General features: G+C 38.1%; 1 pseudogene; it reads right to left on the bottom strand.

Annotated features, from left to right (window-relative positions):
• Nucleotides 1-4,077: 4,077 nt before the first annotated feature.
• LOC113593179 (glutathione S-transferase P-like) lies at nt 4,078-4,835 on the bottom strand (annotated as a pseudogene).
• Between the last annotated feature and the right edge of the window lie 10,437 nt (nt 4,836-15,272).

Below are 15,272 nucleotides of genomic sequence, written 5' to 3'. Positions count from 1 at the left end.
TTTTCCAATTTTTCTCTTATCTCTTACATTTAAGCCCTCGGTTCCACTTTATCTGTCATTATAAGGAACAGGGGTTTTGGGGGTTTTTTATTTTTATTTTTATTATTTTTATATATAAGAAAGTGCATGAGTGGGGGAGAGGGGTAAAGGGGTAGAGAGAGAGAGACAGAGAGAGAGAGCGCACATCCCAAATAGGCTCCACAGCCAGAGGCAAGCCTGACATGTGGGTGCAATCCCACAACCCTGGGATCATGACCTGAACTGAAATCAAGAGTTGGATGCTTAACTGACTGGGCCACCTAGGTGCTCCTCATGAGGTCCCTTTTATACCATTCTGCACTTGTAAAGCATTTGCTAGAGAACCATTAACAATGGATAATGAATATAGACCTTATTTGTATTTACATGATTAGTTTTTATTTACAAGGATCCATATGTCGTGGGTAATCCTTATTGATTCTTGGGATAAAATAAGACCTGATGTGAAGCTGTAAGATGGATATGGCAATATTTCAGTTTTACAGATGAGATTGCGAGGTTATGTGATTTGCTGAGGGTCACACAGCTTAGAAGTGAAAGAATCAGGATTTGAATCTAAGTGGTCTGACTTCAGTGTCCACATTCTTACCCATCACATTTTGATGCTGCCTCTTTTTATTTAACGAAATTATTATTTAATGAACACAAATCAAAAGCATAAGTAAGTATATAGGAGGGGTATATAATTTAGACGTTGGGACTGTCTGATAAACTATCCCTGTCCCAAGATAGAGCAATCATCCTCTGTGTCTTCCAAGTCAGTAGCACTCTCCTAGATGGTGCTGGATAAACATTGCCAATTCTTGGTCCAAACTCTTCCTATATTTTTTTCATGCAAGTTTGATTACTTTTATGTTAGAATCTGACTTTATTTATCACAAAATCTACTACATTACAGCTATATAAAACTCTCATTATGAGATTCCTATGCAAACATTTGATTGAATTTGGGTGTTTCATTCATCTCTATTAGCAACTACTGAAATATCTTAAGGTTGAAGTTCTGCAGATGGCAAAGTTCATGCATTTCCTATATTTTAAAAACTTTTTTACTAGTGTCCTCTTTATAAGAATAGGAGTAATTAAACTCCAAATTAAGGGGGCAGCTTAATGATTTCCCCTATTCACTAGTTTCAATATGCACAAGCCCATGAAAGAAAAACAATCTTGGATGTAAGAATAAAATTGTTTGATTCATTCTTTTATTTTTAACATTTATTTCTTTATTTTGAGAGACAGAGAAAGAGACAGACAGACAGACAGCATGGGTGAGGGAGGGGCAGAGAGAGAGGAGAAAGAGAATCCCAAACAGGCCCCATGCTGTCATCACAGAGCCAGACCCTGGGCTGGATCTTACGAACTGTGAGATCATGACCTGAGCTGAAATCAAGAGTCAATGCTTAACCACTGAGTCACCCAGGAACCCCAATGTTTGATTCATTCTTAAAACATATATCTCAGTTACTTAGTTGCTTAGTTTCTGAAGCTTCAATAAACAAGTTATGTGAAATAATTGAATGCCAGTATAGAGCTCATGCTCTCTCTCTCTCTCTCTCTCTCTCTCTTTTTTTTTTTTACTTTTTTGTTTCCAGATTGCTGATTTCTGTCTCAATTACCAAAGCAGAAGTTCTCAAGTAAACACAGAGAATACTAGTCCAGGACATGTTCCACAAAAATATGGTCTTTGGTTAAGAATTTTGTGTATCTCTCCCTTGGAGATTCAGAAAATATATCAACATAGTAAAGGATCTGAGAAATCTTACAATAAAGAAAGGAATTTCTATGTGAAAAGACACTGGTAATTTTACATATAACTTCTATTAAGTGTGAAATTATGTTCTACACAACACACTTTGGATAATACTTCAGAACATAACAGTGCAGAAAAGAAAACATGTAACAGCAGGCAGAAAGGTTGATAATTAATTTATTCAGTGTTCTTTTTCTCATAGATCAAAATATTATCTAATAATATTTTCAAATATAAAAATATTTGAAACATTCTACAAAGTTTCTATATTAATTTTTACATTAACAATTATTCTTTTTTTTCCCCTAAAATATTAATCAGATCATGGCTACATTTTTTAAGAGCAGTCTCAGAGCTAACTTTATTGCTCATTCTGGGCAATGGGAACAAATTAGTTAGCATGAAGGCATTAACAGCACAAGAAGAAACAAATGCTATGAGGTGCTAATTTGCGTTTTCTAGAAACACTCAGTGTATTATAGTAAGCTCTCTGCTGTCTGTCCGGCCCAACTTCCCTACCTCTACCCTCCCAACACCACACAGATGCGCTGTCTATGAGCACATCTGTCAGTGCTGCCAAAATGTAAACACACTAAGTTGGTAGCAGATGTTTTCCCGGAAAGATCGTACGCTGGAGTTGTTTCACTGTGGGTTCCATGTTAGTTTTCTCCACGATTGGGCATAGGGTCATTGTGTTCAAATAGATCATTTGTCTCTCAGATACAGAACAATAATGGTAGATGCAAGCTCACCTGTTTGGCGTTTACCATGTGCACATAAATAGAAATGTTTCTTAAGTCTCTGCCAAGAAGTCAAATTAAAAAATATATATGGGCCTATGGGCCTTTAATGTACTCTAAGTCCTTATTTGCTGAGCTCTGCAAAGCTAAAACATAGGTTTAGGTAAAAGAAAACTAAGTATTCTCAGCTTTTCTATGGCCATCACTGTAATGCAATCTTGAGGATTGTTATAATAATTGCCTGTATTCATAGTTCTTAGTGCTACTTTTTATCAATATCCTAGGCACTCATTTATGTGGCAATTTAATTTTGTAGACACTGATGGCATGTTTTTCTTATGTGAGTTTATAAACTCATTTGATATGTATGTATTTGCAAGTCTTCATGGTAGGTAAAATCTAAAAATACTTCATCTTATAATGGTTACGCTTATTCAAAATTTATGAAGTAATACTACTTATTAGGCACTCTACTAAACATGAGGTTTCCTTGGAAGAGACATACAAGAAAATAAGTAATCAGATCCTTCGGTAACAAGTATTCTATTTCTAGAGTTCCCAGAAAGTTCAGGAAGCATAAAGGAGGCCAGGCAGAGGACACAGGCTACATGGGGCATGGTTTATAGTCAGGTGGTAAAATCAAGACAAGCAATACTCCACTAACAAAGAACTACAGAACACAAACTAGCTGCATTTTTCTTTTTCTTTTCTTTTCTTTTCTTTTCTTTTCTTTTCTTTTCTTTTCTTTCTTTAGTAATCTGAAGAGTAGGGTCTGAGAAACTATTATCCCATAAAATGGAATTCAATTCCTGCTTATGGACATTATATAATTTTCACCCCCACTCCTAACCAGAATCATTTAAAAAAAAATTTTAATGTATATTTTTAAGAGAGTATGTGAGCAGGGGAGGAGCAGAGAAAGGGAGACACAGAATCCGAAGCAGGCTCCAGGCTCTGAGCTGTCAGCACAGAGCCCGACGGGGGGCTCGAACCCACAAACTGTGAGATCATGACCTGGGCCAAAGTCAGATGCTTAACCAACTGAGCCACCTAGGTACCCCCTAACCAGAACCATTTTTGAATTATAAGTTTAAATAAAACTGAAGTCCTCCCTAAACCAAATACCTACTACCAAGGCCAAATAACTGCAGACCTACTGAAATTATCCACTGAATAAGATTCTCCACTTCCAAATATCTCTGTTAATATTAATATCTACTTTGTTTCCAGCTAGATGGAATGCACCATAAAAAAAAAGTCTTGTACTTATCTCTAAGTAATGATTTTTAACAATGATTTATTTTTATCACTTTGATACGTTTCTAAATTATCATGACTTTTAAGTTTGATTTTGGGATGGTCACAGAATTTGAAAATATACCTGGTCAAACTTTCCAAGATACAGAATGTGAGCCTTCTTTTATTACCTCTCATTCAGTGACCACACCCTCACTTTGCTTCATGGGCTTCTGTGTTTATGTCCTTATCTAAAATGTGTTTCTGAGGATTTTTCTTCAGTCTTCTTCTTCTTTTATTTGTTTTTCCGCCTCACTTGTAAATTTTATTGTTCCTGGAGACAGGTAGGCAGGTAGCCCTCACCCTGTACAGAGAGTGTCCCATGTTCTCACTTCTTCCTGGTGCAGTTGATGGGGAGCTTTGTGTGCCAGGAGAAGGGGAAGGCCTGAGCTTGGGCCAGACTCTGACAGACACCACACAGGCCAAGAGCAGGGGGAAGGAGTCCAGGCAGCTGGGGCCAGGACCTGGTGAATCAGCAAGTTCAGCAGGTTGTAGTCTGTGAAGGACATCTGGTTGCCCGAGATGAAGGCCTGGCCCCCCTGGTTCTGGGACAGTGGGATCTCAAAAAGCTTCATGTGCTCTGGTCATGCCTTTATATACTTCTCCTTGCCTGCCTTGTAGTTGTATAGATAAAGACAAGGTATTTGCAGCAAAGATCCTTCACATCGTCTTTCACCACATACACCAGAGTCATCTCCCACTGGTCTTTCTCATAGAGCCCAAGGGAGCAGCTTTCAGATGGCATTGGATTGGTTCAGGATAAGATCTCTATCCTGAAACTCAGGAAGCTGCCCATACAAACTGGAGGCCTTGAGTGAGTCCTGCAGCCAGGCTTCCTTGGTCACCACTTCTTTCTTCCAGCTCCGGCCCTGGCCAGCCAGCAGCATGGGTATGGCCTTGTAGCACCCATGAATAGGGAAGGAGACAATGGTGTAGGGCAGTGGTTGTAATACAGGCTGCGGGGGGGGGGGGGGGGGTGGCAGAACTCTTCTGTTCTCTTTTTCTTTTTTTTTTTACTATCTATCTATCTATTTATCTATTTTTGAGATAGAGAGATAGAGAATTCCAAGCAGGCTCCACACTGTCAGCACAGAGCATAGAGCATAGGGGGTGGGGGTGGGGTTTGAACTCACCAACCATGAGACCATGACCTGAGCCGAAATCAAGGCTCATTCATGTAACCAACTGAGCCGCCCAGGCACCCCTTTTCCCTCTTCTTTTATCTCTACACCTCTAGATATCTTACCTATTCTGATGCTTTCTAAACTGGCACATGTATGGCTATGTGGGGATAACAAATTTAAGGAATCTATCCAGAGAAAAAATATGCATATTCATGTCATATTCATAATATAGGTTCCCTTTAAAACACAGTTCAAAGTGGTTTTAATGCAAATAGTGTATTGGGCACATGTTCCCAGGGAGTGGAAGTGAGGAAACAGGGTGCCAGAGACAGAATGCTTGTGTCCCTCCAAAATCCATATGTTGAAATCTAATCCTCAATGTAATGGTATTTGGAGGTGGGACTTTGGGAAGTGATTATGTCATGAGGGTGGAGCCATCATGAATGGGATTAGTCTTTATAGAAGAAGGGCCCCAGAATGCTTCCTGACCTTCTACACCATGTGATTACATAACAAGAAGATGGCTGTCTTTGAACCAGGAGGCAGGCTCTCAGCAGACACCCAATCTGGCGGTGCTTTGTTCTTGGATATCTCACCCTCCAGAACTATGAAAAGTAAAGATGAAAAGTTTATTATTCATAAGCCACATAGTCTATTATATTTTGTTATAGCAGACTGAATAGAGTAAGACATAGGGAAAGCATAACAGGAAAGATGAGAACTATATAAAGATGTGTTTTCAAATTGTTTCTGTGGAGACTGAGTGCTCAGTCCCACCTGGACTGAGGAAATTTAGAAGCATCTCAAAATTCAAGGAATGTAAAGAAGAAGCAATTATGCATCAGACTCTATCCTCCATTGAGAGTTTCTCCATGAGTGATAAACTTCCTGAACTTTTGGTTAGCATAAGTGAATTCTCAGGTAGCTCCCACAGATGTCCCATGGCATGTGCCAGAAAAGCAACCAAGCAGTATGCAAGAAGCAATGCATGCTTAATATTAGGCACAGTCTGTGCAGTATTGTTTGCTAAATCAATTACTAGCATGAGACATGAGGCAGGGAAGAAATGAGGCAGTGCACAAGGTATTTAATCTAATGTACCACTTGTATAGGCTGGTAACCTCCATTAATTCCAATCCATAACCAATCCAAATTGTCAGATGGCTGTAAGCTTTACAGAAGAGGATTAATTTGGCAATTTTAGTCCTATCATCTGTAAACCATTCCAAATCATAATTGGTATTCATCATCTCCTTCTTAGAATTCCCTCTCTTCAGCTAATGTGGGTTTCTTGTCTAAGAGGTGACCCAAATCTTCAAGGAGTTTGAGCACTTAGTTGACTTATCCATGGTGGACTCTGATTGCTGCAATTTTCCACTCAGATTTATTTCTGAGGACTGAAGCAACAAGAGACACCCCGTGAATCTTCTGGGTCCCAGACATACCTCCTCCTTCCCCATTGTATAGCACCAAATCTATCTCTTTGTCAAGTTTAGGGTCAATTTCCCCTGCCAAAATCATAACTCATTGGCATGAGCAGCCCAACTCAATGAGGTAGTAATCTTAGCTTCAGGTTCAGTGGGATCTTTATTGTGTCCGCTGGAAGAAACATTCCCACATTAGAAATCAACACTTCTCATCTAAGAGAGTCTGAATTGTGAATACCAGAAACAAAGATTTCTAAAATAGACTGACAAGAGTAGTAGGAAAAGGAATAGGAAAAGTACCAATGGTACTTTTATTACTTGATAGGAAAAGGAACAGGAAAAGTACCAATGGTACTTTTATTACTTGATAACAAGACTGGAAGTCTAGATGTTAGGGACACAACATTATATATTGGCCATTAGTTTAATGGATATTACACATCTTAAAAGATAGCATACCAAAACTTCATGGTGTCTTAGCTCTGAGCTGTCATTTTACTGAGGAGTTAAGAGGTCCTTCTATTATCACATTAACACTTTATGGTGATACAGTGTGGAGTAAAACAAGTAGAGTCAGTGGTAATAGAAATGCATGCATTACCTTACCTTGTTTGCCATAAAATTGGCTTGTTAGTGCAAGGAAATTTTGATGATCCTATTCTAATGAATTAGGAGTTTTTTAAGACCCCGGATGATAAGGTTGGTGAAGTACTGAATGTAGGAAAGCAAATCCATACCCAGAATTATGTTAATTCTGCTAAGTTTAAATTATTGTCTCCTCTTGAAGGATCTAATTTGAAAGGGTCCAATAACTTCACATGTATCATTTCAATATGCCTTCAAATTGCTCAACTTGAGTGTGTACCATATTGAGGGCCCACATCGGTTGCTACCATTGATAGGTTGTACATTCAGCAGTGGCAATAGTTACTCAGCCTTAGTGAGAAGGAACCCACACTGTTGGGCCCATGCATAGTTCCATCTCAGCCACCACAGACAACTTGTTCATGGGTGCATTGTGCAAACACTGTACTGGCTGAGAAATGAGTTGACGTTCATCAGTAGGATGGGTCATCTTGTCCACCTAGTAGTTGACAGATTCTTCTGTGACAGAGGTTTTTTTGTCTCTGTCAAACATGAGATACACAATAATCTAAATCTATCTGAAAGTAATACTCCAGACTTCCTTTTTTTCTATGTTCCGATCTTTGTCCTTCTAGGTTCCTATTCAACTAGTTAAATCATGTGTCACTTTGATACAGAATGAATGACCAAGCATACTACTCCCAACTCTGCTCACCGGGAGGGTTCCCTCTTACCACTGTCCTGTAGGACCACGCTCGGATTGTGCTGAAGTACAGCAGATGTACATTTTCAGAATCCACTAAAGCTGACTTATCAGAGAATTAGACCCGATTTTTCCCTCTCTGTCAGTTGGTCTGAGGGAACCCCCTAGGAAGCCATAGATGTGAGCTGAGGGATAAACAACAGTTCAACAGAAATAATTGATATGGAATTCTGTGCCATAAGTATAACTTATGCACCCTAGACTGACTTAGGTTCTATCCTGGATCATTTGGTGAATCAAAATAGTATACTGGTATCATATAACAGGTATAGGGGAAATAGCAGTTTTAAGAAAAAATAGGATTAAATGACTATTGCTAAACATCATAACTGATACTCTAGAAAAATACAACAAATGGCTATTGCTAATTAACAGTCAACTAAAAAGATAAAGAAAGGGACCCCCTGAGAGTTGACACAGATGTATTCTTCTTCTGAGGAGGGAAAAAGAGAAAGCTGAGGACTAATCCAAAACTTATTATGTGAATAGCCCAGCTCCAAAAGAAGGTAAAACTCTCAAACAAGGAAGCTTGTTTTTTTTTAATTTTTAAAATGTTTTTATTTATTTTTGAGGCAGGGAGAGACAGAGCATGAGCAGGGGAGGGGCAGAGCGAGGGAGACACAGAATCAATCCGAAGCAGGCTCCAGCCTCTGAGCTGTCAGCACAGAGCCCGACGCAGGGCTTGAACTCACCAAATGCGAGATCATGAGCTGAGCCAAATTTGGACACCTAATTGACTGAGCCACACAGGTGCCCCTCAAGGAAGCTTGTTTTATCAAAAAGGGAGCCATGTTTGGGGGAGAAATTTCAGGGACACATAGAGTGACACATCCCCAAATACTGAACTCATAGCTGCCAAAGTGTTCAATAGCAACATAAGGCTAATGACTATTGACTTGGGTTGCAGGGCTCAAGACTGTTCTTCTTTAACAGTTTGGGGCAGAGGGAACTTTCATAGTCAATAATCAGTGGTGTCTACGCAGGAAGAAGCTCAGGGCTACAGACAAAAAGGCCTGGTCTAGTCCTGGCTCTCTCACTTATTTGCTCTGAAATCTCTAATTTTCAAATTATCTGTTAACTAGAGAGTGTAATACCCTTATAGAGTCTGACACATAGATATGCTAAGATGTGATGACTGACAAAAATTAAATAGGAGAAGGATTTGTGATATACTATACACTGAAGGTACTTGATAGGAAGAAATATTGTAAAAAACCTATTTTCTCATAACAAAATATACAAACCTTAACATATATAGTAACATATGTTCATAGAAAAATAGAATATAGAACCCTTGATTTTCCATGGTGAATTTATATGTTTATACTATTAAATAATGTATAGTTTATTATGCATGGTTTAAACTTAATAAAAGTAGAATTATACTTTTATGTATCATTTTACCACTGGATTTTTCTCTTAGTATGATATGGCCTAAATTGGTGTTCATACATACAGCACTATTTGATTCATTTTCACTACTATTTAGTATTCTGTTACGTGAACGCAAATTTTAAAATCCCGTCTGTTGGAGTATTCAGATGAAAGAATAATTTTCAGACAACATCCTGCCTCCAGCTTCCCAGATGCAGAGCCGAAGCTTCTCTGCATGTGTCAAGATGCACTCTATGTGCACACCTGTACGTCTCAGGTCACAAAGTTCTCTTAATTACAGGTTGATCCTCCAGGTAAACATTTTCCTTACAACAAACATTTAATTCCACTTCACTCCAAAGGAAACAGGGTATTTCAAGGAGAAGATGCACTCAGGGTGGCTAGGACCCTGACTGTATTAAATGATAGCTATTACAGATTTCAGTGTAGTTTTCTATTACTCTTGGCTTATCAACCCTTCAGGAACTTGTATCTTTTTGTTTCTTTAATCACATTTCTTGACACTTAAATTTTATGACCCAAATAGTATGTTCTAGCCATACTAAAACTTTTTAGCACCATCATTTTCCTATTTCCTCTGGTTTACTCCTCCTAGCTAGAACACCCTTCCTGACACCCACTACATATTAGCTGGCTAGAATCTATTTATCATTTGGGTCCCAGCTCAAACATCAATTCATATTTCCTATATCAAAGCACTGTCCAAACTTTATTATTATTACATATTTAACTTTATATCTACTTTTGCAAACTGATGACAGCTTGGGGACAGAGATTGTACTGTACCAGTTCTGTTATGACTAGGGTGCCTCTCGTAGTATCCAACACATAGTACGTCCGTGATACTTTTAATGCACAAATTATTTAACTACTATATTTAACTGAATCCAAGGCAAACATATTTTAATATTCTAACAAGTCTAAAGTCAGAGTGCTACTTAGCATTTAGTGTTTATAGCATAATTGGAAGATTTGTTTTGTTTTAATTTCACCTAAAGTAACAGAGTCTTACAGTTGAGGATATATTTGATTTTACAAAAAGATGATAATTAATGACGAAAATTCATGGAGTTTGAAATTATCTTCTCAATGTAGCGTTTGACGTTTAATAAATGATAAGTGTACTAGAGATGTGCAGATGAGTTAGTTATTAGCCATCAGTTAGTGTTGACCAGATCTTTTCTGTCTCATTTGTATTCTCAAGAGAAGTCGCTTAACTGTTTCCTTCATGCTGCATTAGCTTGTTCTTATTCCACAAATTGCTACAATGCAAAATTTGATCTGCAGGATCTCAAAATACCTTGTTGATAGGCATTATATATTAATATCACCTGGTTGTCCACAATGAAAATCTTTACAGCTTGAGAAAGAAACCTGTTAGCTCTAGCCAGGCAAGAAGTACATTCTTTACAGAGCTTAACCCTTAAAATGTAAAGTGTGCTTCCATATATAATCAAAAATAGAAACACTAGTATGTAGAAAAATAATTGTTACAAAGTAAACAATTTTGGGTTTATCCATTTTTAAAATCAATTATCAAATTCTTTTTTTCAAATTTTTTTAATGTTTATTTATTATTGAGAGACAGAGAAAGACAGAGCATGAGCAGGGGAGGGGCAGAGAGAGGAGGGGACACAGAATCCGAAGCAGGCTCCAGGCTCTGAGCTGTCAGCACAAAACCCATTATGGGGTTTGAACTCACGAACCGTGAGATCATGACCTGAGCCGAAGTCGGATGCCTAACCAACTAACCCACCCGGGTGCCCCTTATCAAATTCTTAAAAAACAAAACAAAACAAAACAAAAACTGTGTTCCTATCATGCTGGCTGTTTTCCTAGTGAGTAATCTAGCATTGGCCAAAAACTTCAGGCCACAAACACCTGTCCTTTCTGTGTGAAAGGACAAAAGATGTTCTACCATGTATTTAAATCTAAACTCCTTCTTTTTCATCACCAAGTAGAACTCCATTATATGTATATAATGTGGTGTATATATAAACCACATGTTCTTTATTCATTCATTGATAGAACTCAAGGGTATTAGGCTAAGCAAAATAAGTCAGAGAAAGAAAGATATCATATGATTTCACTCATATGCAGAATTTAAGAAACACAACAGATGAACATAGGGGAAGGGAAGGAAAAATAAGATATAAACACAGAGGGAGGCAAAGCACAGGAGACTCTTAAATACAGAGAACAAACTGAGGGTTGCTGGAGGAAGGTGGGGGATGGGTTAAGTGGGTGATGGGCATTAAGGAGGACACTTTCTAAGATGAGCACTGGGTGTCATATGTGAGAGATGAATCACTGGGTTCTACTCCTGAAGCCAAGACTACACTGTATTTAACCAAGTTGAATTAAAAAAAAATAATGTAAACTCCTTTATTTGCAATTATGAGAAAAAAAAATAGAAACCACCGGCCAATTACACAGAATGCCTGTCCTTTCATCTCAAGGGGAGGTGTTATGGACAACTTTTTAGGTACAAAACCACTTGCCCATACTGACTTTGTAGATGTTCCAGGACACAGGGCCCTTAGTAATGCCTTGTTCTAAAATCTAGACTTCCAGGGCTCAGTGGGCAGGAAGTCTGGTTTTCTTATTCTGAGCTACTGCTGCCAAGCTAGTGCTCCCTTCCCTTGGCCTCCAGACTTTCCTGAACAGTCAGACACCAGGTGTTGAGTCCTAATTCTGGCTTTAAGAAGAAAGTTCGGACTCACAAACATTAGCTCCTGCTCTCTTCTTTACTCTGCCCTTGTGATCAGGTGACCTCACTGAGGAGCCTCTTTTGGGATTTTCAGGATGATCATGAGTATGAGAAATATATCTCGGCCTCCTGAGTCTAATTTAGACCTGATCTTTGTTGCTTTTATTTCAATGCCTGTATCAAATATTCATACGATTAGAGGTTTGACATTATGGGCAGTTACATGACAAAATACAGTAAGATCCTCCTTCCTGACTCAGGGAGAATGTGGAAGTCATGGGGATTAACCTTGTTTTGAACGCGTGCTCTGGAAGACTAACATTCGAATGAATCTTGATGCCAAAATAAAATGCAGGTATCCAAGTAGTGGAAATTCCCATCCCCTCCCATCTCATTTAGACATAAAGTCAGTCCTACAAGTGTGTTCCCTCCACACCTGGATACTTCTATGGCTCACTTTCTCTTCATCTTCTGTTCTTTTCCTAAATATCACAGTCTCAGTGGGCCTTTTTTATTAAATTATATTAAATTTATACCTATTTCACTTTCCTGCCTTATTTTTTACCCCCAACACTCTTCACTATTTGATACCTATATGTTACTTACTTTTCACTTACTCTCTACTTCTCTTTCTAGAATATTAAGTTTGGGAAGGCAGAAGGTCCTGCTTCTATTATTCACTTTTCTCAGCATTTAAAACTGTATGGCACATAGCAGGTGCTCAAACAGTAGTTTTTGAGGGGGGGGATTTTTCTTAATGTTTATTTATTTTTGAAAGAGAGAGAGTATGCACTCACGTGAGCAGGAGAGGGACAGACAGAGAGGGGGACAGAGGATCTGAAGCAGGTTCTGTGCTGACAGCAAAGAGCCTGATGTGGGGCTCAAACTCACAAGAGCCGTGAGATCATAACCTGAGCTATGCTTATATGCTTAACTGACTGAACCACTTAGGTGCCCTGGGGAAGAAACATTTTAAAAATATTTGAAGATTTAGAGTTACCATGGACACTCAGGTCCATAATTTTGATTGCCAAAAAAGAGACTGAAGTGGGAAAATATCCTATGTCTAATTCAACAAACTCATTATTTATGACTAAAATTCATAACTTTATATATAGGAATTCAGTATAACATTGGATGCTCATTTTTAAAAAGTATCGAAAGCTGCAAATTTTAAAATATTGAGCTCACCTTTCACACTTTCCTAAGTTTATTATGCCATAATGATAATGATAAATCCAAGTTATCATTCATTCACTTGTTCACTCTTTTAATATAAAGTTGTAAAGTGCCTCCTCTCTGTCAAACATTTTTCAACAATCTCATGGTACCACTGGTAACTTTGATTTATCATAGGTCACCTTATCAAACAAAACAACAACAAACAGTAGATAGGGACTTTCTCATTTTGGTTACACAATTTTGCTATGCAAATAAGACAAAATAAAGTTTGTTTACCATAGCAGTACCTATTTCATCTTCATTCATAATGTCAGATATGCACTTCTAAAGTGTATCTAAAACATAGGAGTCTTCTAACTTTTTTTTAAATAGGACTCCTACTAAAGAAAGAACATAGGTATGCTTCTCAGACTGGGGGACAGTGTGCTGCACTTCCCATCAATTTACACATATGTAAAAACCTGTGCCCACATGAATGGTTTTGGTTATGTTTATTTTCTAATTTTAATTTTGTTATTCTGGATTATAAGTTTCACTAGGAAAAGATCTTCATATATTTTCAACTAATATGGTTAAAGTAAACTTTTTCAACCAGATCCAGTTATAAACATAATTTTCATGGCACAAATGAATAAAGTTAGTGTATCTTAGGGAAAACTAAAGTAAGAGGAAGAAATGAAACATTTCTTTTTCAGTTTTTACCCCAAGAAACCTCCTTTCTTCACACAATGCTTGGTTTCAGGGAGGCTCCAGTACGTTTTGAGGGAGGGTCTGCCAATTTCAGATGAGTAGAGGAGTTTAAATTTAATCAAGTTTGTTTAGCAAGGCTAAACAGTTTGTTTCCCTGACTGGATGTCAAGTAGTTCTGTGGTTCATTAAAAAAGGAAGACAGGTTTTTTCCTGCTTTCTCCTCTAGGGTTTTGATGGTTTCCTATCTCACATTCAGGTCCTTTATCCATTTTGAGTTTATTTTTGTGAATGGTGTGAGAAAGTGGTCTAGTTTCAATCTTCTGCATGTTGCTGTCCAGTTCTCCCAGCACCATTTGTTAAAGAGACTGTCTTTTTCCCATTGGATATTCTTTCCTGCTTTGTCAAAGATTAGTTGGCCATACTTTGGTGGGTCTAGTTCTGGGGTTTCTATTCTATTCCATTGGTCTATGTGTCTGTTTTTGTGCCAATACCATGTTGTCTTGATGACTACAGCTTTGTAGTAGGGGCTAAAATCTGGGATTATGATGCCTCCCACTTTGGTCTTCTTCTTCAATATTGCTTTGGGTATTCGGGGTCTTTTATGGTTCCATACAAATTTTAGGATTGCTTGTTCTAGCTTCAAGAAGAATGCTGGTGCAATTTTGATTCGGATTGCAGATAGCTTTGGGTAGTATTGATATTTTGACAATATTTATTCTTCCAATCCATGAGCAGGGAATGTCTTTCCATTTCTTTATATCTTCTTCAATTTCCTTCATAAGCTTTCTATAGTTTTCAGCATACAGATCTTTTACATCTTTGGTTAGGTTTATTCAACTTTATGCTTCTGGTGCAATTGTGAATGGGATCAGTTTCTTTATTTGTCTTTCTGTTGCTTCATTATTAGTGTATAAGATTGCAAGTGATTTCTGTACATTGATTTTGTATCCTACGACTTTGCTGAATTCATGTATCAGTTCTAGCAGACTTTTGGTGGAAAAAACCTCTCTGACCTCAGCCGCAGCAATTTCTTACTTCACACATCCCCAAAGGCAAGGGAATTAAAAGCAAAAATGAACTATTGGGACTTCATGAAGATAAAAAGCGTCTGCACAGCAAAGGAAACAATCAACAAAACTAAAAGGCAACCAACGGAATGGGAAAAGATAGTTGCAAATGACATATCAGACAAAGGGCTAGTATCCAAAATCTATAAAGAGCTCACCAAACTCCACACCCGAAAAACAAATAACCCAGTGAAGAAATGGGCAGAAGACATGAATAGACACTTCTCTAAAGAAGACATCCAGATGGCCAACAGGCACATGAAAAGATGCTCAACGTCGCTCTTCATCAGGGAAATACAAATCAAAACCACACTCAGATATCACCTCATGCCAGTCAGAGTGGCCAAAATGAACAAATCAGGAGACTATAGATGCTGGAGAGGATGTGGAGAAACGGGAACCCTCTTGCACTGTTGGTGGGAATGCAAAGTGGTGCAGCCACTATGGAAAACAGTGTGGAGGTTCCTCAAAAAATTAAAAATAGACCTAGCCTATGACCCAGCA

This window comes from Acinonyx jubatus, chromosome A1 (assembly GCF_027475565.1).
Source record: "Acinonyx jubatus isolate Ajub_Pintada_27869175 chromosome A1, VMU_Ajub_asm_v1.0, whole genome shotgun sequence".
Lineage (NCBI taxonomy): Eukaryota > Metazoa > Chordata > Mammalia > Carnivora > Felidae > Acinonyx > Acinonyx jubatus.
The sequence above is the reverse complement of the archived record's forward strand: the minus strand, read 5'-3'. Positions and strand labels throughout refer to the sequence as shown.